The sequence below is a fragment of the Cervus elaphus genome, chromosome 5, assembly GCF_910594005.1.
Source record: "Cervus elaphus chromosome 5, mCerEla1.1, whole genome shotgun sequence".
NCBI lineage: Eukaryota > Metazoa > Chordata > Mammalia > Artiodactyla > Cervidae > Cervus > Cervus elaphus.
In genome coordinates, this window is record NC_057819.1 from 28,563,649 (window position 1) to 28,584,995 (window position 21,347).

The 21,347-nt window shown below is 41.4% G+C and overlaps 1 protein-coding gene across 7 annotated transcripts in view; it reads left to right on the top strand.

The window, feature by feature from the left end:
- The first annotated feature begins 1,461 nt into the window (after positions 1–1,461).
- Positions 1,462–21,347, top strand: part of GUCY1A1 (guanylate cyclase 1 soluble subunit alpha 1) — a 64,091-nt gene continuing 44,205 nt past the window's right edge. For 4 of the 7 annotated variants that reach the window (XM_043902266.1, XM_043902268.1, XM_043902265.1 and 1 more), the window contains exon 1: positions 1,841–2,160. The gene's annotated coding sequence lies outside the window, so the exon portion shown is untranslated. Of the gene's footprint in view, positions 1,720–1,839; positions 2,161–21,347 lie in introns of those variants that run through there. The other 3 variants (XM_043902267.1, XM_043902264.1, XM_043902270.1) reach the window with 2 other exon arrangements.

Below are 21,347 nucleotides of genomic sequence, written 5' to 3' on the forward strand. Positions count from 1 at the left end.
TACCACATCTTCTTTATCTGCTCATCTAGAACATATAGGTTGTTTCTCTGTCTTGGCTATTGTAAACAGTGCTGCAATGAACACTGGGGTGCACGTATCTTTTTGAATTATAGTTTTGTTTGGATATATGCCCAGGAATGGAATAGCTGGATCATATAGTAGTTCTATTTTTAGTTTTTTAGGGAAACTCCATATGGAGCTTGTTCTTCAAAGTGGCTCCACCAATTTACATTCCCACCAACAGTGTAGGAGGATTCCCTTTTCTCTACACCCTCTCCAGCATTTATTATTTATAGACTTTTTAAATGATGGCCGTTCTGGCCAGTGTGTTCATCATTCTCTTTTGGAACATCAGGGTCCTGTCTTCCCACCTCCAGGCCTTCACTCACAAGTTTGCCTCTGCCTGAAAAACACAAAAGACAAAAACTTTCTCTATTTTATCTTTTCTCAAATATGACCTACCCTGTCTACCTCTCTCTAATAGTGTTCTGTTGCAAAGTATTTCTCCTGTCAGAAGATCTCTCTTCTTCCTCTGAGTTTTCAAATCATTAACTTTATCTTTCCTAAAATAGCGTGAGATCCCCTTTCAACTAAGTGTTATTGAGTATTTCTTCTTATGTTTTCTCCTAGGTCTTAAATTCTAAGTACTCTGAGGACAAAAGCTATTTTGACCCAAGAGATTATCAAATGTTGCAAGTAGAGAAATAGAAGGTTCCAGAGACAGCAGAACCAAAAAACACAAACTTGCAGGTCTGGACTTTCCCTCAATACTAAGACAAATTTTAGTTAAATGCACTTTTTCTAATTTAAATGTCTTCTTAGTCTGACTGATGTTTGCCATGAGAACAGCGAAGTTGTCAAGGTTGGGAGATGAGTCTAAAATGGACAGACTAGGTAAGTAAGTTTGGGGAGAAATATTAATATAAGAACTGGAGATAACCATAAACAATCTATCTGAGTTCCTGGGCTTGAAGAAAGATCGCATAATAATCATGATTAATTATGAATTCAAAATGAAACAGCATAATGAGGTTTTTTTTTTTTTAGTCAGAAAGGTGACTAAAAACATTTATATAAGAACTTATTTTTCTGTGCTGGAATACATACACACACACACACACACCCTGCACACCCACCAAACAGAACTAAATGTACCAAACCAAGCAGAATCAGGACCCTACTGGAAAGATGTAAATATTCTGCAACCGTAGAACTGCATTTACAAAGGAGTAGATTGGTGTTAACCTGAGAACCAGGGCACGAAAACCATCCACGCAGACATCAATTTCCAGCAGAAATGCTGGAGTTTCTAACTACGGAGAACTACAGTTTTTCCTGCCCAGTGCACAACAGAAAATATATATTTTTAAGTGGGCCAAATTTTCCTCGCGTTCCCTCCCTCTTTTTCCTTTCTCCTCGTTTGTCCCCGTCCCCTGGTGTCTGTCACCACACAGGAACTGCTGGGAAAGCGATTGGGCGGCTGGAGGACTCAGTTCCCCGGCCCTAGTCGGGTCGTCGCGGTGGGTGGGACTCAGTACCGAGCTGATTTGCCACGAGCTGGTTTCACTGCAGTTTTTCTCCACTCTGGCTGCTAGACTCCGGGCAAAAAGCAGGGAGTCGCCTCGGAACCCTCCCACCCCACCCCCCCAAGGCGACCGACCGACTCCTGCGAGGAGGGCGCGCCGCGAGCGGACAGAGGCCCCGAGTGACCTCACCATGGTGCGTTTCAGCCTCTACTTTCTTTTTCAGTCTTTTCGTTGCAGGGAAGGGGAGGGGTTCCAAAAAGAAGTCAAAGGCAGCAGGGAGAGGCTGTAAGGGATCCTTGGGGCGGGGGGAGAGAGCGAGAGCGAGCGCGAGATGGAGACGCTGGGAGAGACCCAGGCTGGAGCTGGCTGAGCGTGGGCGCAGCGCGGGAACCGGGTCTGCAGCGCTTTGCGCCCGCCCCGCCTGTTGAGCAGGAGCCGAGGAAGCGCTGGCTGTGGGGAATCCGGTGCAGGGACCCGCAGGTGCCGCCGCCGGGTCTCCTCTCCCGCCCCCCGCCCCCTCACCCCCCACCCCTGCCTCCCACTCTCCTTCTGCGTGGCAGCGCGGATCTGCTAGGTGCGCCCGGGAGCTACCGGCGATCCCAGAACGCAGCCCCGAGGTCTGGGACGCAGCCGAGTAAGTGGTCGCCGTTTGCCCGCGCGGGTCAGGGCTGCCAGGGGAGCGGCCCTCTCCGCGGCCCCCGGCCCAGGCCTATCCCCCTCCCCTCTGGGAAGACTTCCTGAGCTCCCAGCTGTCCAGCCCCCGGGCCGGCCGGGTTCCCACGCCCGGGAGGAGCGAGGGCGCAAAGGAGACGGCGCCCGGGGCAGCTCAGGGCCCCGGGGACCCGCGGCGGCCGAGGGCGGAAGGCCAGCCGTGGGTGGGCGCCGGGCCGCGCCGAACTGGCGGCTGCGCTCCAGGGGCCCTGGCGTGAGAACGCGGGGAGCCGGGCGCTGCTCTCCCACGGCCCGGGCGCCAGGAGATCCGAGCCCACAGAGAGAGGCCGCGCTGCGCCGGTGCGCGGTTCGCGCTCCTACGGGGCGGGCGGCTGCGATCCCGTATAGCTTAGCGGGGCCGCCCTCAAACTTCCCGGGGGGCTGCCGGGGCTCCACCGAGGAGTGAATATGCGCGCGCGCGTGTGTGTCTGTGCATGTGTGTCTGGGTGTGTGTTCGTGTGTGTTTGTGAGCGCGCGTGTCTGTGTCGGGGTGCCCGCTCGCGCCTGTGTTAATTGCTGCTTGGGCGGGGGGTGTGAGTCCCACTGTGATTTGGGGGAGCAGTGAGCAGGGGTCTGCGTCTCCGTGCCCGGAGCCCGTCTTGGATGGGCTGAGCAGCCTCGCAGGGGCACTTGTGTGGAGGCTGCTTTGCACTGTGGTCACGTGGTTTCAGGCTATGGATTCCCTGCGTCTTCTTTTGCTCCCTCACTTCACAGGTTGTGCCTTCCTTTTACACTTGGTGAACAGTGTATATCTTCCGAAGTAAACCAGAAGGTTGAACGTGTCGCTTAATTGTGACTAGTGCATCTTGGTTTCCAACAAACTGAACCCCTTCGGAATTTTAAGAACAGGTCATAAAACATAGTTCTAAATTACAGCTTCATTTATAACGTCTGTTGTATGATGGTGATTTTATTAAATGTTTACCTCTTCACTAGAACTGCTCTTAGGAGGAACATCTTTGATCCTTTGATGACACATGGGTAAGCGTTGGAGTCTTCAAGTGATGGCTGTAGATTTTTATATCTTGGTTCATAGTGTAATACCAATCTGTTGCTTTTCCTAAAACGGCTGTTTTTGTTTTGTTTCTTCAGGAGTAGTCATTTCCGGTACTATATTATGAAGAGTGGTAAAAGTCAATAATGGCAACAATATAACAAAAATATGAATGTCAAAAATTTCAAAGCAAATCTTAATTTGTCAAAAAGCCATGCAAACTTTATTAGGCATTTGGTGAGGTTGCCGGTGTAGTCTGCATTCTGTTATTACACAGCTTGGTTTGTGGATTGCTTCCAGGGGTCTAGAAATTTTACTTAAACATTTGGGTCGCTGCATTTCAAGGGAGATAATCCGGGGTTCTCAGATAATTTAAAGTGATTTTTCAACCCAATAGAAAAATAAAAACCACAGAGTTAAAATAAATAAGCTATTCTTTTCATGTCAAAACAGCAGGCTTTTTGCATAAAGCCTGTGTAGGAAAATTCTAGAATAATTAAATATTGTTACAGTAATGAAGCATCTCACATAAAACAGACCCACTTGTATGTTTTAAAATGTATCTGTTAGGAAACTTAAGTAGCTTAAGTTTATTTAATAGAAATTTGTAATTAATAGATGCCTACCTTCTGTTGCTTCTTATGCTTTAAGATCTTTTTTTCAGTGCATGACAGAGAAAAAAGGAATTTTATTTTTCTCTCTTTGAAGCCCAATACAAATATAATAGAAAGTACTTATGCATGGTATGGTATTTTATAATGTATGAATACAAAAAGCACCTTATAGGTCTGCTACAAGGTACCTGGGTATAAAATAACATGTCCAAGGTACTTTTTTGTCATTCTGGAGAACATAGAAGGAGATGCAGCTTTACAAGACTTGGTCCTCATATCTCTTATAACTATGGTTTATTAAATGATCTTAAGACATTATTTTGAAAAACTTTAAATCAATCAATATTGGATTAAAATTGGATTAATTAATTGGAATTAATTGTATTTAATTCAATATTGGATTAAAAAGTAAAGAAGTAAGTGAATTCAAATTGTTATTTCCATTATGAATGTCAAATTTGCCAGGAAGTTGCTTAGCTTCCTTTTATTTGCTAGGAAATAAAACTTTTATGTCATTGATTTTTATACCACTTAATTATAAATATTTACCCAAGCAACTTTTGTTAAATATTACTATTTATTACTTTTTTGCATATTTGTGGAAACATGTTTTTCTTTCTAAAATACCAGTAATTTCACTGGTTTTTCATCACTAGCCTTCTAGATGTTTTCAGTAAGCGTTTGTTAGGTGGCTGGGTGGTAGTTTTGGTTGGGTCTCTCCCTCTTGATACAAGAAGAGTTTTTTGGAAATTTTAGGTCTTTAGATGAATAAATTCAGCCACTCATAGACTAGTTGACTCATTTGACGCTAGAGTAATTTTTTGGCTATCCTGACTTATTTATGCTTCTTATGCTTTTCTCAAACAGTTTGGAAGTGTCTGACCTAGTTTATGTCTCTGTCCCCTGAGTGTAGGCCAACAGGCTTGTGCTTCCTATAGCCTTGAGGCTTATAGAGTATGAACAGAATTATTTGCTAGGAGTGAGGGGTTTTAGGCCAGTCACCACCAGCAGCAGTAGGTTATAAAACTGGACAGACTCTGGACACGCCCCCCCCCCCACCCCCTTACCCCTCCAAACACACAAATGTGATTATCAACTGCTTGTAGTTGCTTTCCTGGAATTCTTTCTGTTAATAATCTTTTCTTTTTTTAAAAAAAAAATTATTATTATTAAAATAAACCCTCCATTGCAGAAAATCAAAAGCAGCTCAAGTTAATTCACTCACCACCTCCTTCTCACCACAGTAGGAATTAGTAAAAAGCCCAAAGAAGACAGTGACTTTGGGAGTGAGCACTCCGGAAAAGGGATCTGGGCAGACCAGGGAAATTCAGACTTCTTCATTCTGAATTTTTTCCAGGTCTGATGTAATTGTATTTGCCCTTTCGCTGTGCTGCCTTACATCAAAAATACCCATTCAGACAGGTAACCCAGACAGAGAAAGACATTTATCAAGTGATGTCATATATATGTGGAATCTAAAAAACTGGTACAAAGGAACTTATTTACCAACCAGAAATAGGCCCACAGACACAGAAAACAAACTTATGGTTACCAAAGCAGAGAAGGGAAAGGATAAATTAGGAGTTTAGGATTAACATACAAAACTACTATATATAAAGTAAGTAAACAATGGGGACCTACCGTATAGCACAGGGAATTATACTCAGTGTTTTGTAATAAATTATAAGGGGAAAAGAGTCTGAAAAAGGATACACCTATGTGTGTGTGTGAGTGTGTATAACTGGATCACAGTGCTGTACATCTGAAACTGAGACAGCTTGGCAAATAAACTATACTGCAATTAAAAAAATACCTGTTCATATATCTGCATCACTACCAAACTCAAATCACCCTCAGGCTATTTATCCTTGGATTCAAGATGCCTGGCACATGGTGGGTGCCTAATAAGCTTTAATTGTGTTATCTTCATAATTATTTTTTTCTTCTTCATAGTTATCGATTCAAGTTTTTTGGTGCTGTGGGTATTTGGTTTGGGAATACTGTCTCTGGACTAGCATCTGTCCTGTGAGGAGCCTGCAAGGAAGAGCACTGCTGTGCTTTTTTCCCATGGGGTTGCCACTGGCTCAGAGCTGTTTGTAACTGCTCATTCACCACTGCCCAACTACCTTTTGTCTTTCTAAGTTTACACCTTTTACCCTCTCCCCATGACCTGTGCTTATTGACTTCCTGAACATTCCACTTTCCTTGGGAATCTTCACTAACAGAGGATTTGTTTTCTACACTTCGACTAACTGTAATCGCCTATAACTTAATTCAACATCTAAGCATTGGATCCACAGGACTGCAGCCCGCCTCCCTGGGCCTTTCTGCCCAGCTGAAAAAGCTGAGCATTTCATATTCTTTTTCTGACCTCAACCCCTTGTCCTTCCGATAAGCCCCTTTACTCAAAACCACTTACACCCTCCTCTCCGGTGACTGCTCCTTAGCCATTTCCAATTATCTCAGGTTTTCCTGTCTTTACTCGGTGCAATGATTTTGGCAAGAAATGTCAGCTGTGCTCCATCCCTCTGCTGTCTTGCTGCTAGACCTTTTAGCTCCTGATTCCCTCCAATTTCAGCTTCAGGGGTGGTTAATAGCTCTAGGCAGTTATTTTATTCTTTCTTGGATAATTCCTATCAATTTCTCCATGAGACATGTGACGGAGTTTTCCAGTCCAAATTATCTTTAGTTTTTTCATTCTTAGCAGGTGACCTTATTTCCAAATTCAAGGTGAATATTAAGATTGATTTAGCAAGCTACTTAACAAGATTCATCTTGAATGTGGGAGGCATTCCTTTATTTGACCTGTTCTGAGCATAATTCTTTCCTTATATTGAGCTATACTTTTTGCCTTTATAATGTTCATATCCCAATTTTTACCTTTTAGAGTACTTATACAGAAAGCTTTTTTTTTTTTTTCAGAAAGCTTTTATATGTAATATTTGAGACATGTATGGCTTCCCTGGTAGCTCAGTTGGTAAAGAATCCGCCTGCAATGCAGAAGACCCTGGTTCGATTCCTGGGTCAGGAAGATCTGCTGGAGAAGGGATAGGCTACCCACTCCAGTATTCTGGGGCTTCCCTGGTGGCTCAGATGGCAAAGAATCCACCTGCAATGTGGGAGACCTGGGTTTGATCTCAGGGTTGGGAAGATCCCTGGAGAAGGGAACAGTGATCTGGCCTGGAGCATTCCATGGATTGTATAGTCCATGGGGTCATAAAGAGTCGGACATGAGATCTCTGTGGTAATGTTCATTTTCTTCAACTCACCCTTAATTGGCATAATTTGAGTATCTCATTACCATTAGGGAATTTCTCCTTTGGGTGTATTCCTGTTTTTCTGAAAGTGTGGTTCTGAGAGCTGAAGCTAGAGGATAGGACTAGCATAATTAATCTCCTCTGCGTCCCATATGTTAAATCATCCTAAAATCAAATCTGCCCTCTCTTCCACTATAGTTTTTGCATCCATACTACACTGTTTAATTAGACATCTTTTTGCATTCTCCTTTGCAAGTATACTACTTTTCCTCAGTTTGCACATTTGGCCACTAAATGTGGGGCTTTAAAAGATATTTACTGCAACTAAATATAATCTTTATCTTTACTTAGCCTATTGTTCCAGAGGATCAGGATATTTTCAGATTTTAATTCAATGAGACAGATTAGCTATTCTTCTTCATTTAGAGGCATGAGCAGATTTAATCAGGATACAATTAATACCTTCTTCCAATACCTGTACAGAATGGAGAATGGGCAGAACATTTAGCCCCAGACACCTCCCCTCACGAGCCCATGAATTAATTAACCATCTTTAGAAGGCTGTTCATGTTGTGTTATGGTCAGGTAACTCATTCCTCAGAGTTTACATTCCTTTGTGTGGCCTGAGTGGGTGTATGCTGTGACAGACTTGATCAGATTCCTTGCTGGTATGCATTTCCACTTTCTGCAGACTAGCTATCAAGTAAACCTGTAAAAACAGAAGGAAATAACCCTAGGCTCCTCTGTAATGACGGGTTCCTTGTGATGGGTTCCTTGTTTCTCCTTAGCTGGTAGGTAACAACGCTTCACATTTTGGGTGCATACAGACCATAATGTTGAGAATCTCGTGGGAGTAGAGCTTGGAATCAGTGTCAAGTGCTCTTGGCTATAAAGTTGGTGGAATCCACCTTCTGTATTTTGAGAATTGAGACCATGGCCAGATTCCTTGCTCTCTATCAACCTTTCCTTCATCATAATATTTTAAAAGATGATTTTAACTATTCCCTTATCACATCCACACATGCTTTCAGTACTTTGTGGTGAAAGTTTTCCAAATTAATGGATTTAAACTCTTTCGGAATATTTAACTTCATACTCTTGCTTGGGCCTTAAATTTGTTACTTTGATTTTTGTCTTGCTTTTGCCAGGATAGTGATACTCTCTTGAAGAGCTGAGATGAAACCAGGCCAGCATCCGGTAGTTCTGCCTGTCCGTCAGGTGGCATCGTTTGAGCATCTTTGCTGCCAGCAATCCGTGTGCTCTTCCTAAAGCTAAAGAACACGGTTGCACTTCTGTATCTGGCAGTAAGAATGAGAATTGAAAGAACGTGTTTTGAATTTGTGATTTTTCAAAACACATGATTTTTCGAAAGCTTCAGCTTACTTTATGTTTTAGGACACACTTTTCAGAGGTTAGTCACTCTTCCGTATCCCGTGATGAATTGTATTATGGATTATGGATGTCACTGAGGAAGATGCAAAATTTATGACAGTCCTGCCTGCCGGAAGTTAAAGTCCATGTGTGGAAGATACCAGCACCAGCAACAGTCTCAGAATTACACGTCAGCACTCGACCGGGAGATTGGTATTTGTGCTGCAGTTTTATAAGTTCTCGAGAACCTCAGAAGCCACAGTCCCACAAGGAGGGAGGTGCTGAAGAAGGCTTTCTGGGGAAGGTCTGGTGCTTAGCGGAGGTTTTGCAGCAGGATGAGGTTGCTGGATGTTGCAGGACCTGTGGGGTATAAATACATGGGAGGGCGGAGGGTGTCAGAGGCAGACGAAAGGAAGGGGCCGTGCAGGAGGCAGCTGGGTGTGTAGGTGTGAGAGGTGTGCAAGTGTGTGTGAGGGTGTGAGGGTATGTGTGGATGAGAGTGTGTGAAGATATGTGTGTGTGAGGGTATATGAGGGTGAGAGTGTGGGAGAGTGTGAGAGTATGTTAGGGTGAGTGTGTGTGTGTGAGAGGGTGTGTGGCAGTGTAGGTGTGTGAGTGTGAGAGGGTGTGTGTGAGGCTGTGAGTGTGAGTGTGTGAAACCATTTATGGACGGAGAACTGCATCGGCAGTTCTTCACGCCCCGCGGCTCTGTAGTGCCCCTTTGCAGGAAGTAGGATGACATCCCATCCTTTTCTAGATTTCCTGCCCCTCTCTGGGTTTCAGAGGGGCTGGTACCTACTCAGCCTTTGCATCTCAATCTGGGCTCTGCTTCCCAGAACCTTCGTTGCTCTTCCACATTTGCAAGAGCTTGTTATGTTTCTCTGCACCTCTCTGTTCATCCCCCATCCTATTATCCTCTGCTATAATTTATTTATTGGACTATGGTTGATTTACATATTGTGTTAATTTCCGGTATACAGCAAAGTGAATCAGTTATACATATACATGTATCTATTCTTTTCAGATTCTTCACCCTTATACAATATTACAGAACGTTGAGTATAGTTCCCTGTGCTATACAGTAGGTCCTTGTTTGTCTATTTTATATATAACAGTGTGTATATGTTCATCCCAAACTCCTGATTTATCTCTCCCTCCCTTTCCCCTTTGGTAGCCGTAAGTTTGTTTTCTATGTCTGTGGGTCTGTTTCTGTTTTGTAAACAAGTTCATTTGTACCATTTTTAGATTCCACGTATAAACAATATCCTACGGTATTGTGTTTCTCTGTCTTATCTTCTGCTTCCTGAATTGTCTACAATGAGAGGAGGTACCGTCTCAGGTTAGTTCCCATTCTGTTCACAGACATGTAATAGAAGTGCACCAGAGATCATGAGCATTCAGTTGAAATCGTATGATGTGAAATGGGCAGCTGGGAGCGGTGAGTGTTGGAGAATATTGGTAAAAAGATTTACAGTAAAATGGGGTTAGGTTACAAGATCAGGATGGCCACTGAACCTTTCTTTATTAGGTTATGTGAAACCATTTTGTTTTTTTTTGAGTTTTGGGGAAGGGCTGTGTGGTTTAGGCACCACTTTTAATTAGACTTTCATACATCAGTTTGAACACTTCAGAGTTTGGGATGCATCTCTAGATAACAAGGAAATTGTGTGACTCCTCACCTTACATCAGGTGTTTCCATCCATGAGGTTGACAAAGCTTAGAACTTTAATACTCTGTCTTTTAAAAAGATTTGTTTACTTACTTGGCTGCATCAGATCTTTGTTGCAGCACACAGACTCTCTAACTGTGGCGCATGGGCTTAGTTGCTTCACAGCATGGGGGTTCCTCATTTCCCAAAAAGGGATCAAACCTGTGTCCCCTGCATTGCGAGGTGGATTCTTAACCCCTGGACCACCAGCGAAGTTCCAATGCTGTGTATTTTTATTAGTTATGTTGTGTTACTAGTCGAATTGTGTATGTATGCACTGGAATTGTTAGCTCCTCATTCTCAATTTTCAACTATTTTGCAACTTCAGATGTGCTCAATTATAAGTAGTTAAATGATATGTCGCTCATATGATTAAGTTAAGTAAACATGGGACACAATTTCACTGTTTCATTACTACAATATGAACTTTTAAGTTGTGTATTTGGAATATAAAGCTTAACATAGGTTAATTCTTCACCATGGATGAAGAATTTAGAGGATTACAAATATAATGTGGAAGACACTTGGATAAACATACTAACATTATTGAGACTTGATGTGTCAAGATTTGAAGCGACAGATTTTTATGCTGGATTAACATTGTATGTTTCCAAGTGTAATCAGCAAAAGACAGTCCTCCCCATGAAAACTCTGGGTAAAAATTCATTTTTTTTCAATGTCTTAAAATATTTGCAGTCACTAATGATAATTCTTCTTTGTTCATCTTCACAGCAAATAACAGTTTAATATGCCACAGCCTCTATTTCTGGGTCTTTTTTGTGGGGACTGTTTAGAATAATGTTCTTAAGCTTCTACTGTGTCATCTTATGCTAAAGAATTTTCCCAGTGGAGCAAGATGTGATAGTTCTGGATAGAGTCTGAGGGTAGCAGGTCATCCTAGCTGAAGTCACTATCTCTCCCCTCCTCTGTCCCAGTTTATCTTACTTAGGCTGGATTATCCCTGCAACTCACCTGATGTCTTGGCCAGGATCAAGAAGGCCAGGTGTCACGGGTGTCATAAGGTCACGCTCTACAAAAGTTTCTCTTCCATTGGTCCTGCCCCACGGTCAACTCTTTTGGATTGATCCATTCCTTTGGAGTGGACATGGGGTAACTGTTCTGTATTTTTCTTCCCTATTAGTTTTCTTCTTTGCTGACGAAGGAATGTCTTAACTGGAGGTGGCTAGAACATTTTTGCTCACCTGCCTTGATTATCTGTCTAAATCAAACCGAGTAAAATCTGTTTAGTTCTTCTTGTCTTAATATTGACTCTGTTTCAGTGCATAGTGGATGTTGGGAGCTGGGGTGCAGTCAATCTGTTTTACACACAGTAAAATGGCACTTGGCTATTTTTTTTTTTTGCAGTAGCTGTCCTTGATAAAAAAAAAAAAAAAAACAATGGTTATTGCAAGAGTACCAAGAATTTTTTAAATTTTTTTATTTTTTTTTTGAGTACCAAGAATTTTTGCTGCATGCTAGGTGTCACACACCCTTTTAAGTGGTGTCGAAACCCCGTGGTGCTCACAACATCAGGTGGATAATCTGACAGTATACTTTACGACTAACTCTGGTCCCATGTTCCAGTCATGCTCCTCCTTGAATACTGTGCTACAGCTCTATTGTCTTGGCTGTGATTCGTCACCAGACTCTTTCTTGTTTTGTCTTTTTCCTTTGCACAAAGTTTTCTGCTCCTTGGAATCCTTTTTCTTGTTTCCTATGCTTTGTTGTTCTTACTTAACTCAACAAGGCTCATCTTCAGTCATTTATTTGAGGAAGCACTTACCAAAGTACTGTGGCAGGGTTAAAACAGGCTTTCCTGTGTCCCCATGACACAGAACACCTCATAATAGAGCACACTTCACTAAATTTCTATGTTTTTATTATGTCCATACACTGACTCCTACATGAGACTCTCCTTTATTTTCTAGTGTTGGCTTGTTTTTGTTTGGTTTTGTTTTTAATTCCTGAAACCACATCCCTTAGAATGCAGTAATAGGTGCTTGATAAATAACTTGCAGGATGTATGAACAAATGAATAAATGAATGGTTGGATGGATGGGTACATCCAGGAGTTCAGAGAGACAGAAAGATTAAAGATTTTCATAGGTAGAATATTTATAAAGAAAGGTCTTAAAGAAGGCATGGGCTTCCCAAGGGGAGCAGTAGTAAAGAATCTACCTGCCAATGCAGGAGATGCAAGAGACGCAGGTTTGCTCCCTGGGTCTGGAAGATCCCCTAGAGTAGGAAAAGGCAACCCACTCCAGTATTCTTGCCTGGTAAATCCTATGGACAGGGGAGCCTGGCGGGCTATGGTCCATGGGGCCTCAAAGAGTTGGAGACAACTGAATGACTGAACACAAAGAAAGCACTTGTGGTGAATTCCAGGGCAGAAAATGAGCTTTAAGAGGAAAGTTATAGTCTTGTCCAGGATCGGAGAGAAGCATGCATCCTTGGTCGATGGAGAGTGAGTGTGAGATGAAGGTAAAGCGGTGGTGTAGCCACACAGTTAGTGAGACTTAAAGTTTTTCATCTGTGAGCAGTAACTATGCATTTGGTAAAAGAACTCACAATCAGTATATAATTGTTTGAAATAAAAAGGAATATATTTTCAATATTTAACACATTCAGGTTGTTACAATTAAAGTGTATGAAAAAATCCAGCCTTACCCTGAAGCACAATTGAAAAGGAAGGAGTGGTTTCATGTATCTTAATACAGCTATAGATATTCTTTTGGTATAAAAATTTTGAAATTTGAGGAGTGATCATTTCATAAAGGTTCCTTGCCATATAGGATCTGAAACCATTAAAATCCATCCTTCTGTGAATGGAGCCTTTATTCCTGCATGAGTTTGGAACATCATGGTCACTGGAAAATTCAGGTCCCCTTGTTTTGCAGATCTTCCAGATGTTGACAAACTACACTTTATTATAGAATAGCAGAATAATCACATTAATTAATATCACCATGATCTCATCAAGAAAACTTGAAGTATTGGGAAGCTGTCCAATTACCATGGGAGATGTACACGGTGCAGCTGTGGGTTGAGGAAGTTTTCCAGTTCCCTCTTTTCAAGTCAAAAATCTGTCCTTAAATAGAAGAAAACTATAAATAAATTATTTTTTAAATTAGAATAAATATTATTAAATTTTAAAATAACAGTTAAGTTGAAAATTTCAAGTTAGGAAAAGTTATTATAATTTAACATCACTGCAAAACAAAACCCACAAGAGTGGTTACTTCTTGTGTTTACATGTAGGTGTAAGAACAAATTGGGAATTTCGGAATAATGATTTATCGGACAATAATGAAGTTAACAGAGATCAGAGCAAGTACAACCAATGACAGGGAGAAGGAGCACAGTAGAAGTTCTGAGAACAAATTGAGTTTACCCCCCAAAAAATACATACATTTATCACATTAATACCCTAAAGCTCCTACCCTAGAAAAGTCTACACAGGCAGCATTTCTTTAGTTGTAGAATGATGACATTGCAGTTGTCGTGTGACTTCCAGGAAGCTGCACGGTGCCCTTGGGAGAGAATGAGACTGGGAAGGACACAGGGCATCTGAGTGCTGGCATGAAAGCAGCTCTGACCTTGCACGTCCTGTGAGTGACTCTTGAGACATCCCGCAGGGTGTGCAGAACTTTGCACACTTTGACAACTACTGCTTTGGTAACCAAGCCTTGAACAAAGAAACATCAAGGGGCTAGAAAGATATAAACCTAATTTCAGGCAATAATAGTCACCATTCATTAAGTACATACTATATTCCAAGCACTGGTAAAACCGAATTACCCTTCTTGAACCCCCTGGGAATTGTTCTACCCTCATCATTTAATTAAGATGCGGAAGCAAAGTCAAGAGCAGAAAAGTAATTTGCCTAAATATCATACATCAAATTAGTGGTGGAACCAGTCTTTTTAGCCAAGCATCTTCTAAAAAACTATGTTTACCACCTTAACTACTTACATATAAGTGTTTCTGATGGTTTGCATATGATCAATAGTGTTTTTAAAACAGTCAGATTAGACTCTGTAGCATAATGAGCTTTAGAATTAGGTTTTGATGGTCTATGAACTTCCAAATAAAACACATAAGACAAGAAAAATTAATACGTTTAGTACAAATGATAGAAATTCAGTTTAATGAAAATAAAAGTATCATTAAATACTCCACCAGTCTAAAGTTATGACTGCAATGTTTAGGAAATTGTTTTCATATTAACTCTTGAAGAATATTTTGTTGCATTTGCAACTTAAGGTAAAGAGAGTTTTTTTTCTTCTTTCAGCCCATATATTTTTGTTGCACTATCTGCTAGTCTCTATTCCTTTGGTGAAAAGTAGGTACAGATCATATCATTTCCTCTCTGTTTCTTTTTTTTAACCTCTGGATATTTTTTAAAAAGTTTTCTTTTTATCTTTTTGAATTTCAGAGGTCTGATAACATTATGCCTAGGTGTAGTTTTCTTTGTGTTTATCATGTGTGGTTTTTAATGAACTTCTTGGATCTGTGCTTGATTCTGTCATCAAATATGGAATGTTTCCAGCCATTATTTGTTCAAATATTTTTCTACTTCCCTTTCCTCTCTTTTTTTTCCTGGATTCTAAATGCATATATGTTAGGCCTTTAGATGTTGTCCTACAGATTTCAAATCTATTTGATCAGTCTTTGTTCTCTTTGTGGCTTTGCTGGAGCTATTTCTGTTAACTTGACTTCACGTTCACTGATCCTTTCCTCTGATGTTAAATGGAATTCTTTATTTCTGTTGCTGTGATTTTTAGCATTTCCGATTGTTTCTTTTTCTTTGCATTCTGTTTCTTAATGGAAACCCCTTCTTATGGCTGCTATTCAACTATACCACCGGATTCTATTATATATTTCTCATGGTTGTTTTAAAGTTCTGTTTGATAATAGCATCTGGGCCATTTCTTGTTCTCTTTCTGTTGACTGTTTTCTCTGGATTGTGGGTCACTTTTTTCTTCCTCTCCTCGTGTCGTGTATCGGGCGTGTGTCATATACCACATATGCATCTTAGCTGAGGGGTTCTTAGTGTTTCGGTCTCTCCTGCAGCTGCTAAAAGTCTGATAAAAAGCCTCTGACCTGTGGGAGATTTTGCATCTTCTACCACTACTGGGAAGAAAATAGCGCAGGTCTCATCTCTCCTGGGGCTTCTTGTCTGTTTACTTTGGGATTTAGTTCATTTAGGTTTCTTGTAGTCCTCCACTGAGTTTTTTTCTCTTAAACTTGGCTAAGGTACAACATATATTAATACAAACAACCTCAAATACAAAAAACAGACAATAATTAGATAAGATTTGACAGCTGTACACACGCATGAAACCACCACCACAATCCAGATAAAAATCACTTCTGTCATTTCTTCTGTGTCCTTTTCCAATCAGCACCCTGTCCTCCATTTGCAGGAAATCATTGATCGGCTGTCTGAGGTATAGGTTTGCTTGCAGTGCTTAGATTTTATACAAAGTAATATTTCAGTGTGGACTCATGTGTTCAGTCCCATTCACTCACATAATGGTTTTGAGATTTATCTTTGTTGCGTGTGTCTGCTGGATAATAGTCCTTTGCACTGTATGGCTTATTCAGCATCTTTTTCATTCATTCATATGATTGAAGACATCTCAGTTGTTTCCAGTTTTTGACTATTACAAGTAAAGCAGCTTCATGAATATCTGTGTTCAAGCCTTTGTTTGTATATATATTTACCTTCCTCATGACAATTACCTAGAAATGGAATAACTGGGTAGTATGATAGGTTATGTCAGTATTTTCAGAAACAACCAAACTGCTTTCCAAAGTGATTGTTCATTTTTTCATTCCCACCAGCAGTTTATGAAAAATTCCAGTTATTTCCTGTCATCATAAAGTCTTGACATTGTCACTTTTAAATTTTAGACATTCTAATGGGTTTTTGTCTCGTGACTAATAGTATTGACATAAAGAGATGTTTATTGGTTAGTATTAGGTTTAGGTGAGATCATAGGGTGGGAGTGTTATCAAGTACAAGCTCATACAGCTTGCTGCATGACAGGCCAATAAATCCAGTGATAAGTTGTTGGAAGGAGTACTGGCTCTATTCAGAAAGCGACCAGATCAAGAAGATGGTGGATTCGTGTTCCAAAGAACCATCTTCCCTGGGTTTGGATTCTAGTTTCTTTTGTAAAGCAAAGAAGGGGACGTGAGGCAGTAAAGTATAGAAGGTGATATTTTGTTGTCGTTGTTCAGTTGCTCAGTCGTGTCCTGCTCTTTCCTTCCTCATGGACTGCAGCATGCCAGGTTTCCCTATCCGTTACCATCTCCTGGAGTTTGCTCCAACGTGTCCATTGAGTCCATGATGCCATCCAACCATCTTCATCCTCTGTCATCCCCTTTTCTTCCTGCCTTCAATCTTTCCAAGCATCAAGGTCTATTCTAATAGAATAGAATAAGTCTGTGGCCAAAGTATTAGAGCTTCAGCTTCAGCATCAGTCCTTCCAATGAATATTCAGGATTGGTTTCCTTTCGGATTGTTTGGTTGGTCTCCTTGCTGTCCAAGGGACTCTTGTCAAGAGTCTTCTCCAACACCACAGTTCGAAAGTATCAATTCTTTGGTGTTCAGCCTTCTTTATGGTCCAACTCTCACATCCGTACATGATTACTAGAAAAACCATAGCTTTGACTATATGGACCTTTGTTGGCAAAGTAATGTCTCTGCTTTTTAATACACTGTCTAAATTTGTCATAACTTTTCTTCCAAGAAGCAAGTGTCTTTTAAATTCATGGCTGCAGTCACCATTCGCAGTGATTTTGGAACCCAAGAAAATAAAGTCTGTCACTGTTTCCATTGTTTCCCCATTTATTTGCCATGAAGTGATGGGACCAGATGCCATGATCTTAGTTTTTTGAGTGTTGAGTTTTAAGCCAGCTTTTTTACTCTCCTCTTTCACCTTCATCAAGAGGCTCTTAATAAATTATTGCAAGTATTTTGTGGTTCCAGCCAGACCCTGGAGAAGATGGGTTAACTTTTTCTTTCTTGCAGCCATTCACAAGTGGGCCTCTTCAGAATGTTTCCTGTGAGCTGAACAAAGGTATTTTAACTTAATGCTCAGGCATGGGAAGCATTGTTCCCAGAGACAGTCTATTTTGTACACTTCTAGCTATTGGAATAGATATTCCAGCTATTGTACACTTCCATCCCTTTAGTGATTCATTTGTAGCAAAAGCAATAGAAAAGAAAGGGTAAAGAAAAAGAAGCAATTCCAATATGGAGTCAGATGTGTTCTTCCCTGTTACAGTAACTTGTGATGGGGTTGGTGCCCCTTTAACAAGAGACACCTGAGAATTATCATTCTCTCTGTCTCTCTCTCCCCCTCATGTGAAGGCACTGTGAGAAGGTAGGCATCTGCAAGCCAAAAAGACAGCTTTCACCAAAACTCATTCATGGTCACGCCATGACGTTGGTCTCCCACCTGTAGAACCTGAGAAAATGCATTAATATTGCTCATGCCGCCTGGTTACCCAGTTTATGGAGCTGTGTTATGGCAGCCTGTCTGACCACCGTATCCTGACTGTCTTCAGACTCCCAACAAACACCCCTTTTTGAACAGTGCCCTCTTCTTTTTCCTTCTTAGCACACTTTCCTTATTTCTGCTTCTCCATCTGAATCATAACACCTTTAAGTATGAATATTCCCAGAATCTTCAATTTGGCTATTTTCTATTTCTTTTGTTGCCCTTTAACATTGAACAGTTTGAGTTAAAGTCCTGATTTGAATGACTTCCTCTATGTGGAGAACCACAGATTCATATCTCTAATCTGTTTTATGCTATTTAATTAAAGACTTGAATTTTTAGATGTATCTCTATCCATATGTCCCACTTAACAGTTCACGGTCCATGTGTACAAAACACAGTGGACCATCCTTCTCTCAACCTGGCTTCTGCTGCCAGTTTCTATTCATGGCACATCATCCTCCCAGGCAGAACTTGAGTCATCCTGCTCCTCGGACCTAGTCAGTTGTCACTGATGCCAACTTTAATTTTGGACTATCTCTGGCACCATCCTTTCCTGCGCTCCCCACAACTTCCCGTTTCCCCTCCGTTCACCCACACTGTCCTTCTTTGACGGCATGCCCTTCTGCTCATGACTTCACATCCAATCTCTTGTCATTTTCAAATGACCTTAGTGAACTTCATGCATTTCTATGTGCAATGAGATTTTTTTCCCTTCCCCAAAAGGTAAACATTAAATAATAAAATGGAAAAGGAAGATAATTGACAAATATAATAAAAATGAATAGGACAGCTCATACAAAACAATAAAATAGGAAAGGAAAATATATAGGAAAACATTTTCAAAATAATTTCTCCTCCAGTTGTTACATATTTGTGTTTGTGTTGCGTGTACAGAAGGACCTAGGGAAAATAAAGGGAAAAGATGGAGTGACCCATATAATAAGGGCTTAATACATCTATATCCCTTCCGTGTTTATACCAGATGACTCCAAGCTGATAGTCTTGTCTTTTAATTTCAGCATAAAATAATTTACTAGAGGCCTACAGCTGGATAAATTGTGACCTGCACTGGCTTCTTAGATTAAGGCTGGAAACATACTTAACTTTCAATTAAGTGGCAGAGACAGGGTAATGAATAAGTCAGGCTATTTAGAAAATATGTTTGGAGAATTAAAGAAAGACTAAAGATAGCTTCTTGAGAAAGTGCAAAAGGTGATGAGAAAATCATGAAAAAGAGCCTGGGGAAATGTTTTAGAAGCTGTAGATGCCAAAACAATTTTGTAGTGTGCATTCATATTGGTGTGGTATGAAGATGAAGTGTAGCATGTACAGTAACTTTCAGGTGTGAAACTTGAGCTCAGAGTACCAAGTGTGAAGTTCTTGAAGCCATTGCAGCTGTGGTGGGGTGCCCACAGAAGGCGGGGGCTTCCCAGCCTTTCAGTTGAGGAGGCGGTCAGAGTGCATGGGAGTGAACCCTGGACTCCAGGTCAAATGGCCTCCCTTTCTGAGTAACCTCTGACCCTCAGCAGCTCTGGGTTTGGCCCAAGTCACAAGAATCTGGATTTCTGTTCTGCCATCTGTGAGTGGGAAGGATTGCAGTAAATAATCTCTACTGTCTCTTCAGGCTCTGAACTCGTGTTATGTAAATGCTGTGTCTTTGTGTTGACTTTTGTGTAAACTATACTGAAATGAAGGAGAAGCATTGTTTGGGTTCACTGTGAACAGGAAAGTTTCTTGAAACTTTCCCTATTTCCAGGCAGTTAGAGATGAGAAGGCCTTAAAACAATGTTGTTGTGGTTTTGGATTTAATGGGAAAGGACTCACTCTCTCAACATGTCCTTTGCGGTATCCAGATGTATACCTGCAAACCCATGGTCAGAAGCCAAGTGTCATTTCTGGTAATGATTTCTTTTGAACCAATGTGGCTCAGACAGTAAAGAATCTGCCTGTGATGCAGGAGACCCGGTTTCGATCCCTGGGTTGGGAAGATCTCCTGGAGGAGGGCATGGCAAGCCACTCTAGTATTCTTGCCTGGAGAATCCCGTGGACGGATGAGTCTGGTGGGCTATAGTCCATGGGGTCTCAAAGAGTCGGACACAGCTGAGCAACTAACACTTTCAATCATAAAGTAAAAATTCAGAAAGAATTGAATTTCTGTTGGGATTTGCCGCATTTCTTTGGCTGGCCTGGTTTCAGCATAAGCTTCGAGCACTGTGTGTCAGTGTCAATGACAAAAGACTGTTTTCTGTCTCAAGAATCATCAATCAGAGCTGAACAGAACACTTGAGAAGACCCCTTCCTGCCTGGTGGCCTCTAAATGGTCAGTGGCCTGTGCCCCGTGGACCTACCAGAGAGACACTCCTCCGGTGTTGCCAGGATGGACCCCTGGGTGAATGGTAGGGGAGGGGAGGGAGTCTTACTCAAAATCTAACACTCTTCTGTGTCAGCATTACTCCAATCCACCTCTATTTTTTCACCTTTTTTAGTCTTTTCCTTAGGATTTTAAAGGAAAATTTCTCAGAAAAATATACTTTCCTGTAATTTATTCCTCTGCTTTACCATAAAGACCCCTTGAGCATGTCAGAGACACCCACAGACTTTCTAGTTGTCTTCTGACTCTACTTGCTTCCCCAAACCATAGAGATAAAAGTAAAATTTTGCACAACGGGGTCTTATGAGAGTTCATGGGGTCCTGAGAGGGCATCTCACACCTGCATTTCTGGGATGTCCTGGCTACATTCCTTCGGTCCACAGGCCCAATGGCAGGTAAATTTAATCTTTGTTTTCCCAGACTGTATGTACTGGTGGAGGAATTTGAGGAATAATCCCTGTGATATAGAAAAGGTCCCCTGTTTATCAAAGGCACCCTAGCACATTGGATTTATAATCAGATGGGCCTGGGTTCACTTCCTGTTTCTGCCACTCACTAGCAATGATCAAGGACAAATAATCTATGTTTTAGATTCTTTTTATGTAAAAGATATAAATACACACTCCCCATAGGATGGTAGTGTTGATTCAAGGAGAGAATGTATATGATGTTTTATAAGGTCAGCAAACCGATTCTATAAAGGATCAGACAGTAAATAGTTTAGGCTTTGGTGGCCTTGGGGGTCTCTCACAATTACTTGGTTCTGCCACTGTTGATCCAAAGCTGCAGTCGTAGGCCACGTGTAAATGAATGAATTTGTAAACATGAAAATTCCTGTTTTCCCTGTATTATCAGTACTTCACTTCCAACACCAGATGTGTGTATTTCCTCTCCCCAGAAATTGTGACACCCGCTGGGTGTCCTACAGTTTAGTTCAGTTCTGAGACCATATCCCTGAGTTAGTGTCAGATCCCGTAGGTTGAGGGCACAGTCCCACAAGACTGCCCTGGCTTCAGCTCCTAATCTCACATTCATGCCTCTGGTGCTTCTGACCAACTAACTGTGAATGAAAGGTTCACACATCTCCCCTCCTTGCGTTCCATAATATGCTAGATGAGCTCACAGAATTCAGGAAAATAGCTTGCTTACTGTATACCCATTTATTATAAAAGGATACATTCAAGAACAGTCAGATGGAAGAGACACACAGGGAAGGTGTGGGGAAGGACCTGGAACTTCATGGGCTCTGGGCGCCCCACCCTCCTAGCACCTCCACATGTT